Raw genomic sequence first — 25,000 nt, 5'->3', positions numbered from 1 at the left:
AATATTTTCTCTCGTATCACATTCCTTTTAACCTTTCCCCTTATTCCGCTCGTTACTGTTCATTCTCCCCTCGTTTAATCTCCACATTCTTCCATTTATGCGTTTCTATTACCGTCTCCTGTCCTTCCCTCGCATTACTGTCTTACTTCACTTTCCTGTCTCATTCTTCTTTCTACAATTATTGCGGTTTTTCCTATTTATCCTTCCCTATTACCTATTTACTCTTTTTCCTTATAGTTCTCTTCCATTTCCTTGTGTTTATTCTTTACTGGATTGCTGTATCTTTCTTGAATTACTTCACTTTTCTGTTTCATTCTTCTTTCCCCATTTGTTACAGTATTCTGTCTTTATTCTTCTTTATCAACTATTTAATATTTTTCTTCCAGTTATCTTCCATTTCTTTACATTTATTCTGTCTTTCCCCTTCACAACTGTCTATTTCCTTTTTTTCCTTGTAGTTTTCTTTCATTCCCTCACATTTATTTTCATTTATTCTACACAAACATCATCCATCTATCCCTATTCCTCTTATCATTATTTTCTGTACTTTTCCTTATTTCGCCTTTTTTAAATGTACTTAATTATTATTATTATTATTATTATTATTATTATTATTATTATTATTATTATTATTATTATTATTATTATCATTATTATTATTATTATTTATTTATTTATTTATTTATTTTTTACATTCCTACTAACTCCATTTTTCCTTTTGCCTTCCTAACATTTCCTCTCCATTCATTTATCATTTACATTACTATTCATACTTTCATCCTCCTCCTCCTCCTCCTCTTCTATCATATCATATAACTTTCTCCTTCATTTCTCCCATTTCACCAATTTATCCATTTTATCACCAAGTCTCCGTCCGTTCCTCATTCCCATTCCTACCCATTCCTGCCCCCTTCTCTGTGTCCCTCGGTCATTCCCATTCCCGGGGACGCCTTGGGAATGCCATTATGATTCCTACCTAGCATAGCGACCTTAGGGGCTACGAGGACAGGAGGAGGAGGAGGAGGAGGAGGAGGAGGAGGAGGAGGAGGAGGAGGAGAAGGAGGAGAAGGAGGAGGAGGAGGAGGAGGAGGAGGAGGAGGAGGAGGAGGAGGAGGAGGAGGAGGAGGAGGAGGAGGAAGGTTAAGAACAAGAACAAGAACAAGAAGAGCAAGAAGAAGAAAAAGAAGAAAAAGATAGAGAGGAAAAGACAGAGAGAGAGAGAGAGAGAGAGAGAGAGAGAGAGAGAGAGAGAGAGAGAGAGAGAGAGAGAGAGAGAGAGAGAAAGAAAGAGACGATACGCAGGAGAATCGCTGAAAGACTAAAAGAATGAATGAAAGGAAGGACGGAGATAAAGGGGAGGAACATTGAACATAAGAGGAGAGAAGAAAGGAGGAAGAGAAGGAGGGAAGACAAAAATTACTGGGATGAAAGTCAGGTTGGAATTAGAACATGGAGAATGAAATGAAGGAGGGAGAGAAAATACAAGGTAAACAAAACAAGGAGGGAGGAAGAGGAGATGCATTAGTGTAATTGGAAAAAAAGGCGCCCAAATCAAGCAAAAATCAAAGCGTTTCCACCCAAACTTTTTTCCTCCTTAAGTTGAATAAAAATATGCCTGAGGGGGATTTTTCTTCTTTTAAACCTAATTAACATAAAAGGATTTAGCTGCTAAGCTGAGAAAATATTACCGTTTGTCTGTGTGTGTGTGTGTGTGTGTGTGTGTGTGTGTGTGTGTGTGTGTGTGTGTGTGTGTGTGTGTGTGTGTGTGTGTGTGTGTGTGTGTTTGTGTGTGTGTGTCCTACTCCTCCAGATTACCAGGGTACGAGAGAGAGAGAGAGAGAGAGAGAGAGAGAGAGAGAGAGAGAGAGAGAGAGAGAGAGAGAGAGAGAGAGAGAGAGAGAGAGAGAGAGAGAGAGAGAGAGAGAGAGAGAGAGAACGAGCCAGAGAGACACACACATACATATATAGTACATACGCACACACATACATGCAAACAAACAGACAAATAAACAAACAAACAAGCAGACCGACCGACCGACAGACAGACAGGGAGATAGACAGACAGGCAAATAAACAGACATACAGCCAAATATAGAGTTTAGAATTAAATATGAAAGAAAGAGAAAGAAAGAAAAGTTTGTCTCCCCACATCAACTGAGAAAAGGTTAGAGATAAAATGGAACACTCCACAGATACAGAAACACACGTCTTGTCTTTACACTGCCGGTGATCGAAACGTGACAGTGAAAGTTGAGAGACAAATTGGAAAGGAAGAATTGAAGAGTGCATCGATTATAAAGGACAAATAAGAAATATCGCACATCCTCTCTCGAACTTTTTCTTTTTCTTTTCCGTGTTTCCTTTAATTGTTATCTACGTAAAATTAAGGCAAAGTGAAAACAAGAAATGAGGAAGATTGCACGGATTATATAAGACAAATAAGAAATATCACCCATCCTCTCTCGTACTTTTTTTTTTTATCTTTTCTATATTTTCCTTAATTGTCATCTGCATAAAAATTAAAGCAAAATTGAAAGAAAAGAAGCTTGAATGGATTATAGAAGACAAATACAAAATATAATACATCCGATCATATAATATAATACATGCGTTTAATATTTTCTGTATTTTCCTTCATTTCTTGCTTTGCGTTATCTACACAAAAAAAAAGACAAAATAAAATAAAAAAAATAAATAAGCTTCCAAGGATTATAGAAGACTAATACAAAATATAACACATCCTCTAATATCTTTTAGTTTTGTTTTCTATATTCTTCTTTTCTCGCTTTCCTTCAGTTATTTATATAAAAATTGCTACACTTAATTCTTCACAGTTTCTTCCTGTCTCACTTTCTCTCCCGAACAGTTTTCATTTCCTGTCTGACTTTTTTACCTCTCTCTCTCTCTCTCTCTCTCTCTCTCTCTCTCTCTCTCTCTCTCTCTCTCTCTCTCTCTCTCTCTCTCTCTCTCTCTCTCTCTCTCTCTCAGTCCATCAAGAAAGTCAGGGGTACAAGTAATCCTTTCTCTCTTATTCTTATTATCTCTTTCTCTATTTCCTTCTTTCCTCTTTTCCTTCAATAGATTGTAAATATAAGTAAAGAAATTTAGTCATTTATTTCTGAATGTTTTTTTTTATATTTTTTTCTTTATTTCCCTCTTTTCTCAATTTCTTTCTACCAAATAAGTCACACATTTAATTTTCTCAATCTCCAATGTGCTATTCCCTTACGTGTACTTCCTTTTATCTATTCCTTTCTTTATTTCCTTCCTTTCTCACTTCTTTTCCATTCAGTATGAAAAAGTCAGGCATTAAATTTTCTCATTCTCCCAAGACGTACCATTTGTCTTTTGACTTTCTGTACTTTCTTTTCCCCTCTTCACTTTGTCTCAATTAACTTATACATCAGTCAGAAAACTTTTTTATATATACTTTTACCTCTTTAACTTGAGCCTTTCTTTATTTCATTGTTATTTATTTGTTTTTTTCTCTCTCAATCGATCATATGTAATAGTAAACACAGTCTTTTATTTCATCTACTTCTCTACTTCTATCTCTACGTATTACTTTTTTATCTTCATTTATCTTATTTATTTATTTCGTTTATTTATTGTATTTCTTTCGAACTCTTTAAGTCTAACACATAAAAACAGCTACTACATAATTTTTTCTACTTATTTCCACCCCTATATGTATTACCTTAACCATTCTACAATCCATTACTTTCTCACTTCCTACCACTCTCTTATCATAGTACAGGAATCGAGCTAAGTATCTTATTATCTTATCTTTTCTATTTCATCTCTTCCTTCCTTACATCACCACAAGTTGAGGCAGTTCTACGGTATGCAATCTTCACCTTTCTGTCATTGCTTTCTTGCCTTCTATCAGTCTATTTTCAGGCTATAGGGATCGCGGCAGTGCTACGGTCACCATGGCGATATTGACCCAAAAGTAAAAAAAGAAAAAAGAAGAAGAAAAAATATACACGGAAAGGCGACCTGATAAATAATTCTAAGTACAGGTAGTCATTACTCCAGCCGTGTGACAGAGCGACGTGTGTGTGTGTGTGTGTGTGTGTGTGTGTGTGTGTGTGTGATAATCTGTATATGTCTATGGGTGTTTGCTGAGTGCTTCTTTCTGTGTGTGTGTGTGTGTGTGTGTGTGTGTGTGTGTGTGTGTGTGTGTGTGTGTGTGTGTGTGTGTGTGTCTTTTTTTTTTTTTAGTACTGCAATTCTCTCTCTCTCTCTCTCTCTCTCTCTCTCTCTCTCTCTCTCTCTCTCTCTCTCTCTCTCTCTCTCTCTCTCTCTCTCTCTCTCTCTCTCTCTCTCTACCCTCGGTCCCTAAGGAAAGAAGCTGGTAATCAGAGAGGGTGATTGCTTTTATTTTCTCTTCTTTTTCTCTTGTCTTTCTCTCCATTCCTTCCTTCCCATTGTGCTTACATTTGCTTTCTTGCTTTTAATTAATCGAGTTTGCTCTATTATCCTTCTTTGTGAGTCTGATTCTCTCTCTCTCTCTCTCTCTCTCTCTCTCTCTCTCTCTCTCTCTCTCTCTCTCTCTCTCTCTCTCTCTCTCTCTCTCTCTAATACCTACTCTTTCAGCTCCTAACATGAATTTCTCTCTTACAGAACCACAATTTCACCCCCCAACCAATTTTGCCTCTCGCTCCCCCTTACCTTTATTCTCTCTCTCTCTCTCTCTCTCTCTCTCTCTCTCTCTCTCTCTCTCTCTCTCTCTCTCTCTCTCTCTCTCTCTCTCTCTCTCTCTCTCTTCTTCTCGTCCTACATTACTAATCTCATTACCTTCTACATTTCTTGGGTTCTCCTCCTCCTCCTCCTCCTCCTGCTCCTCCTTCTCCTCCTCCTCCTCCTCCTCCTCCTCCTCCTCCTCCTCCTCCTCTTCCTCTTTCACCTCCTTCTCCTCCTTCTCCTCCTCCATCTCTTCCTTCTCCTCTTCCTCCTCCTCTTTCTCCTCCTCCTCTTCCTCCCCTTCCTCTTTCACCTCTATTATCCTAACGTACTTCCTTCTTTCCTTTTTTTCCTTTTTTATCCCCTTTTTTTATACACTTCCTCTTGTCTTTGATCTCCTGACCTCATGAATTCTCCCTCCCTATTTTCATTACCCCTTTGACCTGCACCCTTTGTACCCTTCCCTTCCTTTCCCCTAGGTACACCCTCTCTATATCCCATCTCTGTCTCCTATTCCTTCCCATTTCACCCATCTCTCTGTCTCCTATTCCTTCTCTTCCCTTTATTCCACCACCCTGTTCCTCACCTCCCGTCACTCCCAGCACACACACTTTTCCTTCCCCCCACCCATCCCTTTGCCCCCTTTCCTTCCTGCATCGCGCCCGTCACCACCCTGCCGTTGCAAGCGCCCCCTGCACAGCTGCGCCGGTCCACACTGTCAACACACGGTTATGTTTACGCGAACCATCTGTTATTTCGCCCATACATAAAACATTCAAATGGTGAAACCCGGGCTGTTGAATTTTCTCTCTCTCTCTCTCTCTCTCTCTCTCTCTCTCTCTCTCTCTCTCTCTCTCTCTCTCTCTCTCTCTCTCTCTCTCGTATTGCCACTCGCTTGTTTGTTTTTCTTTCTTTGTTCTTTCGTTTTTCTCTTTCTTTTTTATTTTCTTTATTCCTTAAGTTTGTTCCTACTTTTTGTTCTGTCTGTTCGTGTGTGTGTGTGTGTGTGTGTGTGTGTGTGTGTGTGTGTGTGTGTGTGTGTGTGTGTGTGTGTGTGTGATACGCATTCACACACAATTAGGTAACAATAAAAAAAAATAGGATCGAATTTACAGAGAGAGAGAGAGAGAGAGAGAGAGAGAGAGAGAGAGAGAGAGAGAGAGAGATACGGCCCCTCGTCAACTTTCTTCATTAGGGCAACATGTAATTGTAAGGTTATCTGGACGAGGTAATCAGACCCCCTCTACCTGCACCAGTCCCTGTGCTAATTGATCTGCTTACCTGCCTCCCCGCCATGTATTACAGGTGTGCGGCGTGACTCGTAACCCTGAGAGAAGAGAATAAGGGTTTAGGAAAAGGGTAAAAAACATACATACATACATACAATACCCTGAAAATTACCTTGCAAAACTGGCATATTCAGGACATACATACATACATACATACATACATACATACAATACGCTGACTACCTAACCTAACCGGGTGATGCTGAAAATACAACTTCTTTATTAATCATGTTATATTCAGACGGCCTTTTTTTTCCTCTAATCTTGGTGCGGTTCCCTCCTCCTCCTCCTCCTCCTCCTCCTTTTCCAGTTAATCTCACCGCCATCATCACGTCTACCTTCTATTTCTTTCTCCTCATTATTATTATTTTCATTATCATTCCTCTTTTGTTATTCTCTTTTTTTTCTCTTTCGAACCTCACTTCTGTCATCACGTCCACTTTTCATTTACTGTTTTTCCCTTTTTTATTATTTTTGTTCTTATTCCTCTTTTTTGTTAACCGTATCCTCCTTTGTCTTCATTCCCTTTCCGACTTCTATTTCTTCTTTCTATTTCTTCTTTCCTTCTCCTTCTTTTTCTTCTTTTCTAATTGTTTTTGTCCCTTTTTTTAATCTACCTTCTATTTTAATTTTCGTTGTTAGCATTCACATTCTTATTTATCTCTATGTTATCATCTTCCTCCTCCTCTTTTTCTTCTAACTTTAGTTTTCGCATTAAGTAATTCTTCTGTTCTTCTTTTCCTATTAGTCTCATTCTTTTCAGTCTTTTTTGTTATCTTGTTTCTCCTTCTCCTTCTCTTCCTTCTTTTTTTCTCTGTCTTTACCTGTCATCAAGTCTTTCTTCTCTTCTTTTTCCCTTGCTATCAATCTAATTAATCTTTTTTCGTTTGTTATCCTCTTTCTCCTCCTCCTCCTGCTCCTCCTCCTCCTCCTTCTCCTCCTCCTCCCGTGCCCTGCCTCCTCGCCTCAAAATAAGCACATAATCAACGTGAGCCTCGCAACGGAAAAAAAAAAAAAACAGAAAAAAGAAAACAAATTACTTCTTATTAACTGGACACGACCCGCACCACCTCGCCCTTCATATTGTTTCGTGTGGGTTTTTACGAAGGCGTGTGCGTGCGTGTATGCGTTTACGTGCATGCGTGAGTGTGTATACCTGTACGCGCACCTTTCCTCCTCCTTTAATGAGCGGCAGTTTTACGTACGTACATTTCAGCGTGCCAGAAGACGCGGGAACACCTGATTACCTGGCCGAGTCACGCACAGGTGATGGGAGGTACTAATGAGCTCTCTTGTCCCGCGTGAAACACCTGGACACGTCTGTCTTCATCGTTATGCTTTTGTTTTTTAGCCCCAAGTAAACACACGTGACGGGGAGTTATGGGAAGGCGGTGAGTGATGCGAGAGAGGGAGAGGGAGAGGGAGAGAGGGGGAGGGGAAGAGGGAGAGGTGGTTAGTAGGTGTTGATGGATGGCGTGGCGCTGAGGTGTGAGTGATGGTGAGGATGATTGTGCGTCCTGGAGGAGGGGGAGGAGGAGGAGGAGGAGGAGGAGGAGGAGGAGGAGGAGGAGGAGGAGGAGGAGGAGGAGGAGGAGGATAACAAAAAACAGAGAATAAGATTAATAACAAGGAAAGAAAAATAGAAGAAAGACTTAATGAGAGGTAAAGTTTGTTAGCAAAGAAGAAGGAAAAAGAGGAGGAAGAGGAGGAAGAGGACTGTGCTTCGTGGAGGAGGAGGAGGAGAGAACATAGAAGGAGCCGTAACCCTCCTCGTCACTAACACACACAACTTCCACCGTCAACTTCCCTTTACGAGAGATTGAAAAACATTTACCCACCCGAGGGAAGTTCGGCCCAGCAACCTCGCGGGGAAGCTGGCGGACCTTTCATTTTTCCCTCCATCTTTATATATTTATTTAGTTTGGCCTTTAGGGAGCCGCCCAGTCCCCTGAGAACACTTGGCGGGGGGTAGAACACAAAGGGGAGGTCCTCTTGGTGTATTGTAGGGCCCAGATAAGCTTGTGAGTCTTGCAACATAGAAAAATTGGATAAAAAGGGTATTTGAAAGATGAAAAATTGATTGCTATGGTTCTTGCATTACACACGAGGAGAAATGTCACGTAAGCTTCGCAACACAAGAAAAATTGATAACTATGCCCTTACAACACACACGAACAGAGAAATAAGCTTTGAAAAACATGAAAAAAAAATGATAGGTATGGTCTTGCAACACACACGAAGACAGAAATTAGTTTAGCAACACATGAAAGATTTATTATTATAGTCCTTGTAACACACGTGAAGAATGACAAACCACGTTAATCTTTGCAACACAAGACAACTGTTAATCATAGTCCTTGCAACACACAAGAAAGAAACGCAACATTAATTCTCCAAACTATGAAAAATAAGTAACAACAGAATAATTGCAACTCAAAACTCACAAGCCAAATGAGGCCTCGCAACACATGAATAAGATTTAATCATAATCCGTGCAATACAATGCTCACAACAAAAACAACATCAATTCAACAATACAGCCCCGACAATTCAAATCATTTAGTGCAAGAAAAGAGGCAAACAAACACTCCTTGCAACACACACGGAAAGAAAAGGAAACAAAAAAGGAACGACCAGCTCAACCCTTGCAACACAAAACAAAAAATGAAAACAGTGGCCCCACATAACCTTTCCAACACCCACCCAACACACCCACAAAGCCGCGATGCAAAACAAAAAAGCAGAATCACCAAAACACACAAACCTTCAAACACACAAGTTGCAACACAAAATATCAAGTAAAAACCCCCAACCGGACAAGCATTGCAACACGCACTAAAGCGACACAACTAGAAGATACACAACACACGAAACACCTCAGAAAACACGTAATCTACATAACACACCGAACACAAAGCGCTAACACTCCACATCATGACTATTAAAGCAACGCAGCCCTCGCAACACAAAGTAAAGAAGGAAAATGAAAAGAATAACAGGACCTCCTCACACTATACCAGACTCGCAACACACGGAAGGCAGTTTGTCAGTCTGTCAGATACATGGCGTATATATACATCACCAAAAATTGTATGCCCGCTTTACACGTATTCTTGGTAACAGCGGCATTTACAACACGCACTCACCTACACACACACACACACACACACACACACACACACACACACACACACGTACACATACACACGTACATGAGAAAAACAAGCGAGTGTACGTAATTGAAAGAAATGCATACAACGGAGGGGGAAAAATACACGCACACTTTTTTTTTCTGTCTCTCTTCTCTTGTCTTTTCTCTCTCTCTCTCTCTCTCTCTCTCTCTCTCTCTCTCTCTCTCTCTCTCTCTCTCTCTCTCTCTCTCTCTCTCTCTCTCTCTCTCTCTCTCTCTTACTCTATACGTGTTTGGTTTAGAAATGAGGCAAAAAAAAGTGTGTAAGATTGTGAATATTTCTGTCATTAGTGGTAGTAGTAGTAGTAGTAGTAGTAGTAGTACTAGTAGTAGTAGTAGTAGTAGTAGTAGTAGTAGTAGTAGTAGTAGTAGTAGTAGTAGTAGTAGTAGTAGTAGCAGCAGCAGCAGCAGTAGCACCAATAGTAGTAGTAAAAGCAGCAGCACTATAGTAATGATAATAATAATAATAATAATAATAATAATAATAATAATAATAATAATAACAATAATAATTCCATTCTCATCCTAGGCTCTGCAGGAAAGACTTAAGAAGAAGTTGGAGGCAGGAATTATGCGGAGGGAGTTTGGAGTTAGAGTAAAGAAGCGTTGCAATAAGAGATAAGGATAAGGGAATGATAATAAGAGAAAGTTGGAATTATATAAAGAAATACATAGGGAAACACACACAGCAGCCACTTGGAACACCAGCTAGAGTGTTAAGAGGAGAAAATGTTAGTCTAGACTGTTTGATAACGAGGGAAATGTTAGTCAAGGTAGTTTAATAATAACGAAAATATTAGGCCTTTGAATAATGAAGAATATACAAGTCTTGGCTGTTAAATGATGAAAAATAATATGCGTTTTAATGGTGAAGAAAATATTAGACTTTTAATAATGAACAAGTTAGAATGAACGGAGGAAGGAGGAAGAAGGAGGGAAGAGAGAAGGAGGGAGAAAGGAGGGAGGAAGAAGGAATAAGTAAGATAGGAGTAAGGAAGGGTAAAGGAAGGAAGTTAGGAGGGAGGAAAGAGGAGGAATGAAGTAATAGGATGGAGGAGGAGGAAGAAGTTAGGAGGGAGGAAGGGTAAATGAAGTTATAGAAGGAAACAGGAAGGAGAAAGGAGGAAAGAAGGTATAGAAGGGAGAAAGGAAAAAAGAAGGAAGTTATAGAAGGAGGGAAGGAGGAAGTAAGATAGGAGGGAGGAAGAACGAAGAAGGAAGTTAGGAAGAAGAAAGAAAGAGGAAAGAAGTTATAAAAAGGAAGAAGCAGGAAGAAAGAAGTTATAGAGGAAAGAGAGAAAGTTATAGAAGGAAGGAAGCACGAAGAAGTAAGTTAGGAAGAAGGAAAAAAAGAGGCAAAGCTATAGGAAGGAAGAAATAAGAAGTTATGGTGGAAGGAGGAAGAAGAAAAGAAGTTATAGGAGGAAAATGGGAATAAGGGAGAAAATTATAGGTAGAATAAGAAAGAAGAAAAGATAAAGAAAGAAGGAAGTTAAGAGGAAGTTATATAAGGAGGAGGAAGAAAAGAATTAATAAAAGGAGGAGGCTCGGAGGAGAGAAGCAGGAGGATATAGGAGGAGGAAGGAAAGAAGTTAGATCTGAAGTTATAGGAAGAAAGGAGCTTAAAGTGACCAAGAAGACTGACAACACGAGGTAGAAAGGCAGGTTTACACAGAGAACATGAACCAGTGCAGGGCAACGAACATATCATTATTATTATTATTATTATTATTATTATGGGAGTGAGGGATCTAGGGCGAGTCTTCACCTTCCCTGCGACTCGTAAAGAAGAAAGACAACAGAGAACAGGTGGGAGACAAGTGTGCTCTTATTCCTTTTCATTCTTGGCACCATCTCTCTCTCTCTCTCTCTCTCTCTCTCTCTCTCTCTCTCTCTCTCTCTCTCTCTCTCTCTCTCTCTCTCTGCATATTCGGGTCAGGCAAACTGTGGTAAATTATTGTTGTTGTTGTTGTTGTTGTTGTTGTTTTTGTTGTTGTGGTGGTGGTGGTGGTGGTGGTAAAAGTTATTTTGTTGTTGTTGTTGTTGTTGTTGTTGTTTTTGTTGTTGTTGTTGTTTTGTGTTTGTTGTTTTTGTTGTTTTTGTCATTATTGTTCTTCATGTGCTTGTTCTTCACCTCGTTATTACTATCAACAAATTACTGTCATCATTATTACCACCGCGTATAATGATTGTTATTATACCAAATACTACAAAAATAAATACCGTCATGTTTCCAAGTAAGAAAAAAAGACTCCACGTGGACTAAAAACAGCGAAAAGTAAAAAAAAATAAATAAATAAATAAAATAAATAAATAAACAAATAAACAAAAAAAAAGGAAAAGAGGATTCCAAGTAAAAAAAAAGAATATTCCCTCTTGTTTCAAAGTAAAAAAAAATATATATAAATGAAAATAACAAGATAACAGAATAATAAAACAAAATGATATGAAAAAGTAACACAATAAAACATAGAAACACTTAAGGAAACACAATTCTATCCTTTCGAATTTGTCTTGACCCTTCTCTCCCTCCCTGCCTCCCTCCCTTCCTTCCTTCCTCTTCCCTCCTTCCTTCCTTCCCTCTCTCTCCCTCTCTCTCCCCCTCCTCTCTCTTCCCCCTTCCGCCGCCATGTTGGATTCATTATTAATTTCACGATCCAAAATTCCATGCAATATTTTTTTTCTTGCAACGACCACAATTTTTTTTTATGGATTTTTCACTTCGATGACTTTCATGGCAACTTTAAAAATGTGGGTTAGAGAGAGAGAGAGAGAGAGAGAGAGAGAGAGAGAGAGAGAGAGAGAGAGAGAGAGAGAGAGAGAGAGAGAGAGAGAAATTTAGCTCGTAGTGTGAGTTAATTGGAAGCTTTGTTCACCCAAACACACACAAAAACAGACACACACACACACACACACACACACACACACACACACACACACACACACACACACACACACACACAAAAGATATTGTCGGAATAAAAAATCCAGCCATAGGTAACTTTCCGGTTGACCTACCTGGCGGATTCACCTGAGCCCCCCTCCCCTCCCTCTCTCTCCCCTCCCTACCCTCTCTCTCCCTCTCCCTTCCCTCCTTCCCGACCTCTCCCTGTCCTCTCCTTTGCCCTCCCACACTGCTCCCTTCCCCTTCCTCCCCTCTCCCTTCCCCCTTCTCTTCCCCTCCCTTTCCTCTCCCCTGCCTCCCTTCTACCTCGCCCTCTCTCCTTCCTTTTCCTTCCTCCCCTCTCCTCCCTACCCTCTCCCTTGCCTTCCTACCCTCTCGCCTGCCCTCTCTTCCCTCCCTTTCCCTATACTCTTCCCTCCCTTCCCTTGTCCCCTCCTCTCCTTTCCCAGGTACTCCTCCCTCATATTCCCTTCCCCTCCTATTTCTCCATCCCCTTCACATCCCCTCCCTTCATCTCTTCCCCTTCTTCCTTCCCTTCCCCTTCCTTCCGCAACATTTATCTCCCCCTTCCATTAGCTATCTATACCATTACTGCTTTCCCTTTCATTCCGTGTCAATCTCTTCCCTCCCACCGTCACTTCCCGTTCCTTCCCCACCTTCCTTGACATTTTTTTCCATCCTATTCTCCCTCTCTTCCCCTTCCTAACCATCCTAACCTCATTTCTCCACCTCTCCCCTTCTCTCTCTCTCTCTCCCCTTCCATCCCATTCCTCTTGCTTCCCCTACCTATCCACATGACCCCTCTAACTCTTAACACCACTCCCCTCACTCCTCTCCCCTCACCTTTCCACCTCGAAAAAATACATTCACACAAAGACAACATTTTCCAGCTGGATTTTTTTTTCTCTCTTTTTTCCCTGTCAACTTTTTTTCCCCCAGCATAAAAGGAGGAGCGGGAGATTCTGCCCCACTAACAGGCCATCATATTTTCCCTTTAATAAAAGCCAGAGAAGATATTTACCTTTACCTGGAGGAAATAAACAACATACGTAATTAAGGTGAGTATATTTCCATTTTCCCTGATCGCCTAGACTATGAGGGGAAAATAGTTTTGTTGGTGTTTGTTTCCCCCTTACTCATTTTCATTTCCTGATTTGCTTCACTTTCTTTCCATTTTTTCTTTTATCATCGTTTTTTCTTTCTTTTTTTTATCGCCACTTTATCGTTCTTCCATAATTTTTATCAACTGTTCTTTAATTTTCGTTCTCTGTTTCCTCTGTTTACTCGTCTTTCTCATCCACTGTTTTTCTTCTAGTTCCTCTTTCCTCTATTTCTTCTTTCCTAATCTTTCTCTCGTTCCCCGACCTTTTAATCAATTCCTCCTCAATTTTCTTTTCCTATTTCCTTCCTTTACTCGTCTCTTTCCATACATTTTTTTCCCCTTCTACCAGTTCCTCTTTCTCCATTTAATCTTTCCCTAATCTTTCTCTTCACTTTCATTTCCAGTCCCACTTTTCTCCAGTTCTTCTATTCTTCATTTCCTCTTTCCTCCTCTTTTCCCTCCTCTTGTCTCACTTTTTTTTCCTCCACTCCCTCCTCTCCTTTTTTTTCCTCCCCCTCTTTTATACATGAAGTTCTCTCTGTTTCAGGTTGTCTCTTCTGTTCTACATTCTCTCTCTCTCTCTCTCTCTCTCTCTCTCTCTCTCTCTCTCTCTCTCTCTCTCTCTCTCTCTCTCTCTCCCTTCTTCCCCTCCCATTAATGTAGTCATAATATACAAACAACGCAATCACAGAAAAACAATTACATCTCTCTCTCTCTCTCTCTCTCTCTCTCTCTCTCTCTCTCTCTCTCTCTCTCTCTCTGACTTTAATTGCAAGCGCTACAGATTTACAGCATCTCTCGTCTTCTCAGGACGAAAATTAATTACAAACGAGGACAATTTCTTTCTTCCTTCTTTTAACACTGACTTCAATTTTTTATTCTTATTCTTGTTATTTAATTCCTCGCCATTAAAAAAAAAATAGAGCAATAATTCGAATCGTTTGCCGAAAATCACGCCTTGGAGAGAGAGAGAGAGAGAGAGAGAGAGAGAGAGAGAGAGAGAGAGAGAGAGAGAGAGAGAGAGGGAGAGAGAGGGGAGGGTTAGATCAGGTATAAGGAACAGACTTAAGTAATAGGAAGAACACAGGTAATGAAGCTCAGGTGTCCTTGTAATACCACACCTGTCAGAGGAGGAGGAGGAGGAGGAGGAGGAGGAAAAGATACACTGAGAAAAAAGGAAGACAGCAAGAGCAGCTTAAATTACGAGAGAGAGAGAGAGAGAGAGAGAGAGAGAGAGAGAGAGAGAGAGAGAGAGAGAGAGAGAGAGAGAGAGAGAGAGAGAGAAACACATGTAGCAAAACTAGAGAAAGAGCAGACGAGGGAATGAAATGAAAATGCAGATAAAAAGGAAAGGAACACTAGAGTCAAGAATAAAGAGAGAGAGAGAGAGAGAGAGAGAGAGAGAGAGAGAGAGAGAGAGAGAGAGAGAGAGAGAGAGAGAGAGAGCATAATACCCAGCCCAATAACGGTGATGGTGAATGTTCCTTTTCCATTTCTCTCGTGGGTCATCACTCATGCTGCCCGCCGCCCCTTGCTATTGAAAAGGGCGCCCTCGCAGGATCTCCCACTAATGCAGGGGCGCCGGGGTGAGAATCCGGCAGGAGGAGGAGACGTAGGAGAGAAGAAAAGTGGGGGGGAGAAAGACCGGTGTTTTAGGGGGATGTGAATTGAGAGAGACTGTTTTCCTTTGAATTTCTTTGATTTTATACTCTCTCTCTCTCTCTCTCTCTCTCTCTCTCTCTCTCTCTCTCTCTCTCTCTCTCTCTCTCTCTCTCTCTCTCTCTCTCTCTCTCCGCGTCATTACGTTTTACTTCTTTTCCTCTTTCCTCTTCTGACAGTTTTTTTTTTCCTTTTTCCTCTCCTTCCTCCTCTTTATTCGTTCATGCCTTCTCCTCCTTTTCTTCCGAGTGATGCAGTCCATCATTTCCCTCGTAAAACCTTCAAATTCTTCCTTTCTTTCTCTTTTTTTCCTTTTTCCGTGTCCCCAGATTCTCTTCTCTCCCTTCTCACGTTTCAAACTAACCAAACTTTCTCTACTGGTTTCCTTATCCTCCTCATTCTCTTTCCCTTCCTTCTCGTCCTCCTCCTCCGCCTCTTCTTCCTTCTCATTGAATTCTTTATTCCTTTGTCCTTCCTTCTCTCATTCTCTCCTTATTCTGTGTTCTCATCGCACATTCCTAACTGTTTTCCGGTAATTTCTTCTCTCTCACTTTCTCTCTTCCTCTTTCTCTCTCTCTCTCTCCTGTTCTTCCTATTTTTCTTTACACCGTTACGCACACCTCCATCTCCCCCATTCTCCTGCCCTCTCCTTCCCTCTCTCCTTACTTCTGTCCCATTTCACCTCTTTAGTTTCCAGTCCCCTTCGCTTCTTCGTTCCGTCTGTTTTCGTCTTAGTTTTCTCTCCTCCTCCTCTCGTTATTTCTGCTTCTCTTCTTCCTTCTCTTCAGTGTCTCCTTTGCATCGTTTTTACATAGTTTCTCTCTTTTTCTTTCTTCCGCTGTTATGTAATTGTTCTCTCCTACCTCTTCTCTCCTCCTCCTCCTCCTCCTCTTCCTCCTCCTCCTCTTCCTCCTCCACCCCTCCTTATCTCCTCCTAAGATATCCTCTATTCTCCCCTCCTTTTAAGACACCTTGTTACTTGTTTCCCTCTTCCTCCTCCTCCTCCTCCTCCTCTTCCTCTTCCTCCTCCTCCTGCCCTCTTTTCGTACTCTGACATCCTTCCTTCTCTCATTCTAAGCCTTCTTGTTACTCGTTGCCCTTCCTCCTCCTCTTCCTCCTCCTCCTCCTCCTCCTCCTCCTCCTCCTCCTCCTCCTTCTCCTCTTCCTCCTCCTCCCTACTTCGGGTCACCACAATCGTAATCACAGGATGGCCGGGTAATCCTTTCCACTGTGTCTGTGTGTGTGTATGTAGTAGTAGTAGTAGTAGTAGTAGTAGTAGTAGTAGTAGTAGTAGTAGTAGTAGTAGTAGTAGTAGTAGTTGCTGTGTTCAGTGTCCTTAGGGAGAAGATAGGAACGCATCAAGAAGCCAGAAAGGATGTAAGGAAAAATAATGAAAAAAAGAGGAGTAGAGGAAAAACAGTAAAAATATGAAAAAAGCAACGATACACGTAATAAAAAGGAGGACAGGATCATATAACGAAATATATGAAAAAAAATAAAAACGATGGAAGTAAAGGAAAGGAAAAAAAATGTATTATATAAATTACAACTAGCAAACACAAGTAAAAATAACGAATATTAAATACATAAAGCAAAAAAGAATCAGAAAGAATAACCGTTACATGTCAAGGAAAATTATGGGGACACAAATAGAACAGGCAGAAAATGAAAACAAAGCTAAAAAAAAAAAAAAATGAAAAAAAATAAAGCATAAAACATAATCGAAAAATGTCAAGGTTAACTCCGGAAAACAAAAGATGGAAATAAGCAAAAAAAAAAAAAAATATAGAAAAAAGAAAAAAGAGAAAAAAGAAAACGTAACAAAGATAAAGGGAAAAACATAATGGGAAAATGATACCAGAGGATCCAAGGTTAACTCAGGAAAACCGAAAAGGAAAATAAGATGATAGAGGAAAAGGGAAAAAAGAACTGAGGGCAAAAAGGAAATTAATGAACCTAAATCATACCTTGTGAGCTTCAGTTATGACCATCATGCCATTACTCTCTCTCTCTCTCTCTCTCTCTCTCTCTCTCTCTCTCTCTCTCTCTCTCTCTCTCTCTCTCTCTCTCTCTCTCTCTCTGCCACCTTCCTTCCCTCAAAGTCATTTCTCTTTCGTCCATTTTCCTCCAAAGTACTTATTTTCCTCCATACGCAAACCCTCCCTTGTCCTTCCTGTGTGTGTGTGTGTGTGTGTGTGTGTGTGTGTGTGTGTGTTTGTGCAGGGGTCGATAGCGTGAGGGAAGCAATCAAGTGTGTAGCAAGAGTGAATTTTCCTCCTCGTTAAAACCATTGCCAACAGAGAGACTCAAGAAGAAGAAGAAGAAGAAGAAGAGGAAGAAGAAGAAGAAGAAGAAGCAAATAAGTAGGAGCAAGTAAGTAGGTAGGTAGGTGTTCATTATCGCAGCGAGGGAGCATCTCGTTAATCCTCGCTATTTGCACTGGTGATTGAGTATGATTGTTAGCACGTCACTAATTGTTTGAAAAGAAGCAAGATTTTATCATATACACGACTACTTAACTCCACTCTCTCTCTCTCTCTCTCTCTCTCTCTCTCTCTCTCTCTCTCTCTCTCTCTCTCTCTCTCTCTCTCTCTCTCTCTCTCACGTACACGTAAAGAGGGACAAACTTCTAATTCTGCACGCCATTATTAATTTCCAAGTTTGTAATTGAACAAAATTGTAGCCACTTTAACCCATGAGGTGAGAGAGAGAGAGAGAGAGAGAGAGAGAGAGAGAGAGAGAGAGAGAGAGAGAGAGAGAGAGAGAGAGAGAGAGAGAGAGAGAGAGAGAGAGAGAGAGAAGGAAATGAATACCAAGGAAGGTAAAAGATAAATATTAAGGGAATGCAAATTTGGAGGGAGGAGGAGGAGGAGGAGGAGGAGGAAATGGAGAAAAAGAGGAAGAATCACAAAAAGAAAACATCACTACCACCACCACCAACAGCAACAACAACAACAACAACAACAAAAGACGTAAAAGCATTGAAAAAAAAAAAAAAAAAAACGTACAGAAAAAAATCAGACATACAAAATAAAGCATGAGGTTTAAAAACATAGCAAAGTCTTTCTCAGTATGTAAAGGTCAGACTAAAGACCCTAGAGAGAGAGAGAGACAGAGAGAGAGAGAGAGAGAGAGAGAGAGAGAGAGAGAGAGAGAGAGAGAGAGAGAGAGAGAGAGAGAGAGAGAAAGGCCAAGCGTGACGTCCACTACACTTAACACACTTTAGGATCGACACAACGCTAATGGTTTATTCGTACAGGTGTCACGTCTTACCTGAGCCCAGCGTTAATTTTCCTCCTCACAAATATTTTCGACTTTGGGACATGACAATGGGGGCCTGACGGGCGTTTATTCTGTGACTTATTCATCGTAACCCTCCCCCCGCCCTTTTTTTCTCTCTTTCTACTCTCTCTCTCTCTCTCTCTCTCTCGCTCTCTGCTCCTCCCTCCCCACCTTCCAAGGTATATTTTTATTTAATTTTCATATACTAACATTTACTTTACCTAAACGATTTTCTCGAGGTATATACGTAAATGCATAAAAAAAGAATCAATAAAGACTAAAATATTCAACAGAAACAAAACTATTCACTTTAAAGGGAGAAAAAAACACAATAACCTTCGATCCTGTGTGTGTGTGTGTGTGTGTGTGTGTGTGTGTGTGTGTGTGTGTGTGTGTGTGTGTGTGTGTGTGTGTGTGTGTGTGTGTGTGTGTGTGTGTGTGTGTGTGAGGAATGGCGTGCCCCTGTGTTTTATCCACCTATAAGGCAAATGCTGTCAAGGAAGGAGCACCTGACACGTAGCCATATAAAAAATCACCTTTCCGCAGGTCGCCCATCACGCTAGAAGCAACTTTAGCTACCGGGTGTGTGATATTTACAAAAGGTGAGGTATCCTAGTCTCTCCCTCTTCCTCTCTCTCTCTCTCTCTGGTACAGGTAAAATTACAGCAAGTGGTGATGTTATACAGGTAAAAATATATTCACTTCCCTGTATACTCGTACTATCTTACCTGGCCAGTTAGAGGAGGTATTGAAACATGCATTGAGGGTAAAGGTAAGGCCAAACAGGTAAAGGTGTGCTGTAGGGAGGTGTGAAGTGTACGTGTTAATGGTTAAAGACAGACAGGTGTTTGTGTGTGTGTTGCAGGGAAGGTGAGTATCACGTGTGAGGGGAGAGTACAGGTAAAGGTGTATTAGGAAAGGTGTACTGTGTGATATAGGTGACAGGTGTGATAATGCTGCGTTTTCCGAGATAGACGGTGTAGTAAGTGAAGTGTCCTGGTAAGTGCAGGTAAAGGTATGTTAGGGAAGGTGTTCCAGGTGAGTGCCTGACGTGAATTTCGGACAGGTAAAGGTGTGCTGAATAGGTGTTATGTAAGTGCTATAGGTGATATCCAGACAGGTGAAGCTATACTGAACGTGAGGTGTACTGAGTCTAAACGTAAATTTCAGACAGGTAAAGGTGTGCTAAAAAATAAGCCCTTCGAAGATTCTATAGCTAATATCCAGATAGGTAAAAGTGTACTATGAATCTAGAGGGAAATCTCAGCCAGGTAAACGTGTGCTACATATGTGCTGTGTGAATGCTAAAACTCGTATCTAAAAGTGTACTAAAGGCAAGGTTATGATTCTAAAAGTAAAATCCACCGGTAAAAATGTACTGGACTATATACTATGAGTCTAAATGTAAAATTCCCAGGTGAAGGTGTGATGAAGGCAAGGTGTGCGAAGCGAGGCGAGGGTAAAAGGTGTACAGGTGTCGTGCCGGGGCGCCGTTTAGCAGCACCCTGGTGGCAAAACTCGTGTAGCTTGAGTCTCGCCCTTCACGTAATGGACGGGGCAAGGCTGGCTCGTGTGTTGTTTAATTTACTTGACGAATGTTGGAGTCTCTCGTAGCTTTAGCCTCAGGTAAATAGCGAAGAAGGGAAGGTACACGTGAGACACGAGGAGGAGGAGGAGGAGGAGGAGGAGGAGGAGGAGGAGGAGGAGGAGGAGAGGAGAAAGGGGCGTGTGTGTGTGTGTGTGTGTGTGTGTGTGTGTGTGTGTGTGTGTGTGTGTGTGTGTGTGTGTGTGTGTGTGTGTGTGTGTGTGTGTGTGTGTGTGTGTGTGTTTTCTTCCGTGTCTATTTACGAGCTGCTTCCTGAGATTTAATTTAATTCCCCCCATTTGTTATGCCCCATTTATCTTTCCTCCCAGCTGTGTTATTTACTTTTATCATCGTCTCCTCTTTTCCTTTCTTCCTTCCTTCCTTCCTTCCTTCCTTCCTTCCTTCGTTCGTTTCTTCCTTTCTCCACTTCGTCACATTTTCCGATATATTTCCGTTTATCACATTCTCCTCCACCTTGCAGCATTTTTTGTAATTTCAATACACGTTCTCCTTTCTTGCAATTCTTCTCGTTCAGAATTCCATCACGTCCTCCCATCCCTCCCTCCTCCTCCATCCTTCCTTCCTCCTTACCCATTCTTCATTTTGCCTTCAATCCCTCCTTCCATTACCTTCTTTTTGCCTTACACATCCCTCCTTCTCTCCCTTCCCTTCCTTCTTTCACCCCATCAGTACTTTCTCCTTAGCTCCTCTGCACCTTCCCTCTCTCCTCTCTCTTTCTCTCCATCAATCCTATCGCTAACCTTCCATTACCCTTCCATCCATCTGTTCACCCATCCTACTTTCCTACCATCCTTCGCTCTCGTGTCACAAAAAGAAGGGACCCCAAGACACCCTAGAACACAAGACAACACAAGGTAACACAACACAAGGTACGCAACACACCATTACATTCTGCAACTCTCACGGCAGCGACTTACGAAGCACAGGACACGTGGAGCCTCGGGAGCATCGATTTCCTATATAACCCTGACGCTCTTAGATTTCAAGCCAGGCAATATTGTGATGAAATGTGAATGCCGCTGGTCCTCGAGTGCTTTCCTACAGGGACGGGGGAAGTGTGTGTTCTTTGTGCGCCCCTGCCATTTGTTGTTACTGTTGCTGCCATTTGTTGTTGCTGGTATAATGTGTCTTTGTGGCGGCGGTGGTCGGGCTAAGGTAAGGTAGGAAGGTAAAAGGTGATTTGAAATTTTACCACATGAGAGTAACCAGGTAAACTCAGGTATGGTGGTATATACATTACACTACTGGTAAACTCTGAAACTCCCCCTGTAAGGTAAGGTAAGATAGGAAGGTAAAGTTGAGCTGAAACTTTACCACAAGACAGGTGAGACGAATCAGTTAAACTCAGGTAAAGTGGTATATACATTACAGCACTAGTAAGCTCTGGAACTCCCTGCCTGCTGCTGTATTTCCTCCTACTTCTGACTGGAACGGTTTCAAGAGGAAGGTTTCAAGACACTTCTCAAATTCTGGATAATCTTTTCTGACAATACTCTTTTGGGACTGGCACCTTCAGAGGGCTTTTTTGTGTGTGTGTTTTTTTGTTGCCCTAGGCCAAAGCCCGTATTACTTAAAAATGCTCCCTTTCCTTTGGTGCTATTAATCTTTTCTGACCTAACTCTTTTGGGACTAACACCTTCAATGGACCTTTTTCTATCCTTTTCTTGCTCTGCGCCAAAGCCCGACTGACGTGAAAAAAAGAACAGCTCTCTTTTCTTTGGTGTTATTCACTCTTTCACTATACGCACTTCTATTCCATCACTCTTCCTACCTTTCTCTCACCTTACATCTTTGTTATCAGTTTCTTTCCTGTGGGTGTGTCTCGCTCTACGCACAGGATGAGAGGGAGGTTGTCTGCTGCAGTGGTAATGGTGTTTCTGTGCTTGACTAAAGTGACACTATAGCCTTTCCTTAACTTATTCCTAAACGTTTCATTTCCTTACATCAGTTGCGCTCTGAATAGTCTCCAGTGGATGTTACCATAATTTCAAAGGATGATTTCGTGATTCGTGAGAGTTTAACAAGGATTCCTCACCATCAGCAGAAAAGACCCTTAAGAACCTGACTAACCATCTCTGTGACCTCTGAAAACAGTCACTAAGAAAGAACATGGCGTTTCAGAATACAGCCACTTGTGTCAGCGTCGTAGGAAGAGTTAATAATGCCTTCTTCCACAAGTGTTTCTCACCATTAACAGGAAGAAATACTCATAAGAGCATGGCTAATCATCTTTGTGGCCGATGAAAACAATCCAAACGTTTGAAACCACAGGTATTTGTGTCAGTACAGCAGAAACTGTTGCTGTTGCCTTCCTTCCTTCACAAGTATTTCTCACTATAAAGAGAAGAAAATATCCATGGAAACCTGACTAGTATCGCATGGCCTTTAAAGACAGTCCTTATGAGAGAATCAAACGATTGAAAATACAAGCAGTTGCGTCAGTATAGCATGGAGTATTGCTGGTGCCTTCCTTCACAAGTATTTTTCACCATTAAGAGGAAAAAAATACTATGACTAATACTGACTAATGCTATGTGGCCTTTGAAAACAGTGCTTATGAGAGCACAAAAGAAAAAAATATTGAAAATACATCCACTTGCATCAGTATAACTGTTGCCTTTATTTACAAGTATCTTTCAGTATTAAAAAAAAAAATACCCATGGCAACTTAATTAATATTGTGAGGCATTTAAAAACACTCCAAATGAGAGAACCAAACGACTGCAAACACATCCACCTGCGTCAGTGTAGCAGGGAGTGTTCTTGCTGCCTTCCTTCACCTCCCCCTTCCCACCCCCCCCCGGCAGCTCATCAATGAAATCAATGAGTACACAGAATATCAACAGTAAATTCACCACTCAGATATTTACTTCAGCAGGTGGATATTGAATTTAAATAGCTTATGAAGCTGACGCCTACCCATGTAATGCAGGTGGGACAGGTGTGTGCCGGGTCACTGGGACACAGGTGCGCAGAGGTGAGTATCGTGTGCAGGTAAGAAGTGTTCCCGGCTATATTTTGGGGTCGGAAGTGAAATATTTGTAAGCTGCCCTCTCTTTCTCTTGATTGTTACTGTATTTTTCTCTCCTTTCTTCACCTTCGTGCTATTTTTCCAGTTTTTTTTTTTTTTTGCTCTTGTTTTATTTATTCCTTTCTTTCTTCTTTCCTTTTTCTTTTTTTTCTGGGTTCTTATTTCTACGTAGTGTTCTGGTTCTTGTTGTAATTCTTACTTTCTTTCTGCCTTTGTCTTTTTTTCATCTTCTTAGCATTTCATTACGTCTCTCTCTCTCTCTCTCTCTCTCTCTCTCTCTCTCTCTCTCTCTCTCTCTCTCTCTCTCTCTCTCTCTCTCTCTCTCTCTCTCTCTCTCTCTCAAGACCTCTTTTCCACTTCAAAAAAACAGGCCAAATTCGAACGCGACTTTCATACTTTACACCAAAATTTAACTTTCTAATTTCTTTTCATCTCTCACTGCACGTTTTTCCTTTTCTTTTTACACATTTCCGACTCTTCATTTCCCTCTCTTTTTTCTCCATCTCCCTCCCTCTCTCTCTCTCCTGCACCTACTACTACTACTTCTACTACTACTTCTTGCACTTTCTCTACCTTCTGCTGGCTTCTCAGAGGATTCGGTGAAGACAATGGGTAAGTTTGTTTATCATTAGTCATCGCAGTGCTTAACGCGAGGAGAGAGAGGGAGAGAGACGAGGTTTGGGCGGCCCAGTCAAGGGTAAATGCTTTTTTAGTCTTTTCTTCCCTCTCGCTGCCTCAGAACAGTGTTTGTCGTAGCTCGGCCTAACTACGCCCCAGACATGTCGCTATTGTTCGCCTACCTGCCGCCTATCCACCTCCCTCCAGGGTCTGTCTATCTAAGTATCTACTTCTTCGTTCGTGTATCTTCGTGTATCTCTCTCTCTCTCTCTCTCTCTCTCTCTCTCTCTCTCTCTCTCTCTCTCTCTCTCTCTCTCTCTCTCTCTCTCTCTCTCTCTCTCTCTCTGTGCATCTTCTTTCCTGGTTTTCTGTCTGTGAATTAGTTTATTTGCTAAGTTTCTCTCTCAGCAAATCGCATAAGTTTCAATCTTCCACTTGTATTTAAGTATTACACGGTCACACACATACACAAACATACGCGGGCACACACACACACACACACACACACCTCACAGGGGAACCCAATATATCATACTAACAGGCAAACAGAAGGACACGGAGTCAGGCAGCAGGACAGACAGACAGGCAGACAGGCAGGCAGTGTGACAGACGGAAAGACGGATGGTTCAATAGACAGGTGATGGAACGACAACACAACACCCGTGGACAAACAGACGGACAGAGATACAGACACGGGAGCTGTAACAAGGAATAAGGCTGTCACCCAATAGAGAGAGAGAGACAGAAGGAAAAACAGTGTGGACAGAAGGCAGTGATGGTTGTGTTTACATTGGGGTGATACCATTAAAGAAAATAATGAGGGGAACACTACGCTAAACCCTTCCTGTCCCCCCTCACCAGGTAATTCCCCAAATGATTCACAAACACCGTACATTTTAACGATTGCCAGCCAGGTGCCGCCACGCTGCACTGGGAAGAGGATGGAGCAAAAAGATAACATGAATTCACGCATAGGTAAAGCACAAAAGCACACTAAATAACGTTCAATTGCAAAATGTATCGCTCGCTTTTTTTTTTTTTTTTTGTGGTGGTGATGGTGGGAGAGAGGGAGAGGTAGAGATAGCTTTAAAAATCATGATGAGCTGTTATGTGCAAATGGACAGATTCAAGTGGCGGTGTTTTAAATACTCGCAGATACACGCGGACAGTGAGGGAGAGTAAAATTGTGAGAGAAAAGACAGAGAGAGAATAAAAAAGTCACTCCACATGTACACACACACACACACACACACACACACACACACACTCATGTACGTTTTTCCAAGTGTCCATTCCATACGCACAGAGGGAAAGAGAGAAAAGGTGATAAATGTAAAGATGAAGGAGAGATAATGAGCGAAGGAGAGAAAGGCAAGGGGTAGATAAAAGGATGAGAGAGAGAGAGAGAGAGAGAGAGAGAGAGAGAGAGAGAGAGAGAGAGAGAGAGAGAGAGAGAGAGAGAGAGAGAGAGAGAGAGAGAGAGAGGTGAGGGAGATAAAACGGGTGAAAGGGAGAAGGAGGAAAGAGAGGTGAAAGCAAAGAGATGGATGAGCGGAGAAGAAACGGGAGAGGGGAAGAGGGAAAAGGGAGAGGCGAGAGGGGACAGAGAGGGGGAGCGTCATGCAAGTCAGG

At 41.5% G+C, this 25,000-nt stretch overlaps 1 long non-coding RNA gene across 1 annotated transcript in view; it reads right to left on the bottom strand.

Annotated features, from left to right (window-relative positions):
• Positions 1-25,000, bottom strand: part of LOC135090786 (uncharacterized) — a 103,471-nt gene that overhangs the window by 9,959 nt on the left and 68,512 nt on the right. Inside the window, exon 2 of the long non-coding RNA XR_010262116.1 lies at positions 5,968-6,013. This is a non-coding gene — a long non-coding RNA (uncharacterized LOC135090786). The remainder of the gene's footprint in view (positions 1-5,967; positions 6,014-25,000) is intronic.

Source organism: Scylla paramamosain, chromosome 36, assembly GCF_035594125.1.
Source record: "Scylla paramamosain isolate STU-SP2022 chromosome 36, ASM3559412v1, whole genome shotgun sequence".
NCBI classification, from domain to species: domain Eukaryota; kingdom Metazoa; phylum Arthropoda; class Malacostraca; order Decapoda; family Portunidae; genus Scylla; species Scylla paramamosain.
Note: the sequence above shows the minus strand (reverse complement) of the source record. Positions and strands in the feature narration are given on the sequence as shown.